We start from the raw sequence: 4701 nt of genomic DNA, 5'->3' as shown, positions 1-4701 counted from the left end.
GCATCATAGTTAAGTCTACAATCAGTAATGTCAAAGTGAGACAACAATGTAAGGCCTGCAGGGGGACTGAACCAAGATCTTTGTTGAGGATGAAACCCTTGTACACTGTGTGATGTGCCTTCGCTAAGTACCTCTATTAAGATAATTACCCTTTCAACAGAGATACCTGGGTTGATAACTTTGCTGTACTGGAGTGTTTTTCCTCGTTGACATTTAAGACTGTAGACTTAACTTAGAAGTCTGGATCACTGGTCTTAGGTTCCAAATGCCACAGCTGGTTAAAAAAAAGTCTTGTATAATAATAATCACAGCTTAGTGATGACAAAGAATTTGCATACTGATTAACAGTATCGGTGGTTGGAGGACCAAAATGTGCCTAGGTGCTTGAAAACATTTCCGATTGCTTTCATGAGGAAAATGTTCATCCATGACAATCAGGTCATTGAGCGTAGAGTTCTGGAGCACCTCAGTGAGTACATGCACTAGCATTCCCCCCAATCCACTAACCGTGGATACCATTGGTGCTCAAGTTGGGTGATTAGTGCCTGTCTCTCACTCAATCCAGCTCGGCCATCAGTACATTTGAGAGACAGAGATTAATCACACTCCTTGAGTGGGAATTGAACCCACACTTTCAGGCTGGGAAATACCAGCGCATTTACCCTCTGAGCCACCCCAGAACTCTGCAATCACACTCTCATGCATCATAGACAAGCCTACAATCAGAAAAGTCAAAGAGGAAAAACATGTAAGGCCAGCAGGGGGACTGAACCAAAATCTTCACCTTAACAGACGTAGTGGAGACACATCACATAGTGTGCAAGGTTTCTTCCTCAACAAAGATCTTGGTTCAGACAATGATCTGAATGGCAGAAGGAATAACAGTAATAGCTTGATACATCACCAGCGGTCATAACTGGGTAGGTACCCCAGCACAGGCAACTTGTACTCCATGTGAAGACACTCACTTGTCCATAATAAATATTCAATATGTGCGTGTTATCCTTAATTTCTACACTCTAATATCTTTGTTTAAACATCATAACTGTGTCCTTTCCAGATTCAGGAACTCACTGCAGTTTATTAATATTCCACATTAAACATTTGTGAAAAATTATTATTCATAAATTTTAGTTCTGGGTTTTGCACAGAAATGCATCAACAATCCATTTGAAAAAAAAAATGCAAAAAAGGAACAAACCTTCTTTTTCAACATTTAACTCTGATATTTCTATGAACTTCTATTTTTAGACCACAAGATGACAGTATAAGACCACAAATGACCAAAAAACAATCTGGGAATTGAACCCACACTTTCAGGCTGGGAAATACCAGCGCATTTACCCTCTGAGCCACCCCAGAACTCTGAAAGCACTGTCTCATGCATCATAGTTAAGTCTACAATCAGTAATGTCAAAGTGAGACAACAGTGTAAGGCCTGCAGGGGGACTGAACCAAGATCTTTGCTGAGGATGAAGGGCAAGAGCTTACAACTAAGGCTTACAACCAGTTAGAATGCATCATAGACTAGCTCACCCAAGGCTGGAAAATCACATTGAACTCAATGATCTGACATTGTAGAAGGAGGATAAACAATGATAAAATTAAAGGCCATTGGTCTAAAAATTAGATAGATATCGTAGCACAGTGGTCTCAAACTTAGTGCCATGGAGGGCCGTGTGTATGCTGGTTTTTATTCCAGCCTCAGCTCTTGATTATATAATTAGTTCAATTATTTGCTGAATTAGGGATTCAGGTTTGCACATAATGGTAACACGACATCTATGGTGACCCGCATTGTCTAAATAAATAATTAATAATAAATAAACCATTTGCAATATAGCACAATGTGAATGTGGTACTGCTATTCTTCATGGCATGCATAGCTATTTCTAACATAAAGTGGTTAAAAAGGGTAAATAATCCTTCAAAACATGAAAAGTGTCTAATTAATAAAAGTGAACATCTTGTTAATTCTGGGATTGCAATTGTGGCTGGAAAAAAAAACCCAGCATACAGTTTCCTAGGACCTAGCATACACAGAGTTTCCTAGGAAGAGCCTTTGTTTTTTTGTTTTTTGGTCATTTGTGGTCTTATACTGCCATCTTGTGGTCTAAAAATAGAAGTTCATAGAAATATCAGAGTTAAATGTTGAAAAAGAAGGTTCGTTCCTTTTTTGCATTTTTTTTTTCAAATGGATTGTTGGTGCATTTCTGTGCAAAACCCAGAACATAAATATTTATGAATAATAATTTGTTCACAAATGTTTAATGTGGAATATTAATAAACTGCAGTGGAGTTCCTGAATCTGGAAAGGACACAGTTATGATGTGTTAAACAAAGATATTTAGAGTGTAAGAAATTAAGGATAACACGCACATATCTGAATATTTATTATGGACAAGTGAGTGTCTTCACATGGGGACAAGTTGGCCCTGTGCTGGGGTACCTACCCCAGTTTATGACTCGCTGGTGATGTATCAAGCTATTACTGTTTAATTCCTTCTGCCATTTCAGATCATTGACTGAACCAAGATCTTTGTTGAGGAAGAAACCCTTGCACACTATGTGATGTGTCTCCACTACGTCTGTTAAGGTGAAGATTTTGGTTCAGTCCCCCTGCTGGCCTTACATGTTTTTCCTCTTTGACTTTTCTGATTGTAGACTTGTCTATGATGCATGAGAGAGTGCTTTCAGAGTTCTGGGGTGGCTCAGAGGGTAAATGCGCTGGTATTTCCCAGCATGAAAATGTGGGTTCAATTCCCACTCAAGGAGTGTGATTAATCTCTGTCTCTCAAACATACTGATGGCCGGGCTGGATTGAGTGAGAGACAGGCAATAATCACCCAACTTGAGCACCAATGACATCCACGGTTAGTGGATTGGGGGAATGCTAGTGCATGTACTCACTGAGGTGCTCCAGAACTCTGTGCTCAATGACCTGTCTGTCATGGATAAACTTTTGTCTCATTTTGACTTCTGTGATTGTAGGCTTAACTATGATGTTGGGCTGAGAGAGTTCATTTATGGTGACTGAAACGAAAAACAAACGAGAACGCGCAATAATTATTAAATAAAACAGTTGATTGCGCACCTTTTTTTATTATCTTAAATTTTAAATCGTCCTTATAATTATGCGACGTGCGCTATATAACGCCAGTGAGTAAAAGGAGGAAAAAATTAACGCCCTCCCCCTTTACTTCAGTACATACGGTTTGACCAACCGTGACGCAATGTTTGTGTTTTTTAAAGTTTTGTGGGATATGTAGTCAATAACGCGTCGCGATTGCTGAAGCCGGCGAGACGGTGGACTTCATTTCCCGAGTAAACCATCGTCGAAAGACATGCGGTGGCCATCTGCAACTCGTAAATATACTTCCGCCTGCAGTGCTGCAGAAAGGTAATTACATATTTTGCTACAAGCCAATGCTTACTATGCAATGTCTGAATGCTCACTTTAACTATGTTTTGAAAATATTACTTCGTGTGCTTCCTGTGTGATACGCGATAATATCCGTACATTTAACCAACCTTGCAAAATACGGTTTGCATCGATAAACAAACAACCGAACTAGCTAGCTGCCTAGCTAATGTCGCTAGCTAGCTATGTAGATAACACTAGCTGGACAGCCATCAAAGAATCAACAAACCAGTTAACGTTAGCGAGTTTTGTTAGCTGCATTTGATGAATTGGTTGGTTTGACATTTCTATAGTTTTCTGTTTGCTGGTCATATCAAGCCTTCCTGCAGCCTGTTGAGCGAATTCATAACTGTCATTACAACTACATGTGGTCATGCTGTTTGTAAATACTACCGGTGTTTACAGAAACTGTACGCAGAACCTTTCTTGCATTACAGCCTTAAATGAAACTACATTAAACATGATTTATCCCACCTTCATTTGCACATGGTATTCAGTAATATCCCACATTTCTGAGAATTTATTAAAAATGAAATTCTATAATAACTGAGTTGTGTAAGTGTGGACATTTTTCTCCATCCATTTTCCCCTCTGTCCCGACGAGAGCCCTAGTGCGTTCTCAATGAGAAACGCCCCCATAACAGGATGCTTCGCTGTAGGGCTGGTGTTCTGTGTTGATGTGCTGATGTGTGTTTTGGACAGAATTTCTATTTTGGTTTCATTAGATCGCAAAACATTTCATGACATTGCTTCAGAGTTCAGTGTGTTTTTGCATATGTCAAAGGAGACTCAGAGTTGGCTTTTTTGAGTAGGGCCTTTCTTCTTGCCACCCTGTCATATAGGCCAGTATTGTGGAGAGCTTGAGACATTGTTGTCACATGCACACATTGACCAGTCTTTGCCATAACAGACTGCAGCTGCAGCTCATTAAAAGATGCCATTGGCCTCTTGGTGACCTCTCTGATTAGTCTCCTCTGTGCTCGTTCATCCTGTTTGCAGGGACGGCCTGATCTAGGCAAGATCTCAGTGGTGATTCACTGTGTTATTGGAGTCCTTTGATATCTCGTTATGCTCATCTCCTGATTTGTGTCTGTCTGTCTGCAGTTTTACCTCTGAGTCCGTTAGAATGCTCTTTGTTGTTCATGGTTTGTTCTTTGCTGTGTAATGCACTACCCTGCAGAGGAAGCCTACAGAAACAGATTGTTTCATTGTGTGCTAATCAGAATTACTATAACTGGACACAGGTAGGGGCCAGTCAGTTTGGTGTGTGATGTAGGAGT

The 4701-nt window shown here is 40.1% G+C and overlaps 1 long non-coding RNA gene across 2 annotated transcripts in view; it reads left to right on the top strand.

Moving 5' to 3' along the window:
- Positions 1-1374: 1374 nt before the first annotated feature.
- The window catches only part of LOC135245461 (uncharacterized), a 277471-nt gene continuing 274144 nt past the window's right edge, over positions 1375-4701 (top strand). The window contains exons 1-2 of one of the 2 annotated variants that reach the window (XR_010327266.1): positions 1375-2596; positions 3253-3400. This is a non-coding gene — a long non-coding RNA (uncharacterized LOC135245461). Of the gene's footprint in view, positions 2597-2791; positions 3401-4701 lie in introns of those variants that run through there. The other variant, XR_010327265.1, reaches the window with a different exon arrangement.

This window comes from Anguilla rostrata, chromosome 19, assembly GCF_018555375.3.
Source record: "Anguilla rostrata isolate EN2019 chromosome 19, ASM1855537v3, whole genome shotgun sequence".
Taxonomy (NCBI): Eukaryota; Metazoa; Chordata; class Actinopteri; order Anguilliformes; family Anguillidae; genus Anguilla; species Anguilla rostrata.
This window is presented reverse-complemented; position numbering and strand designations above follow the sequence as displayed.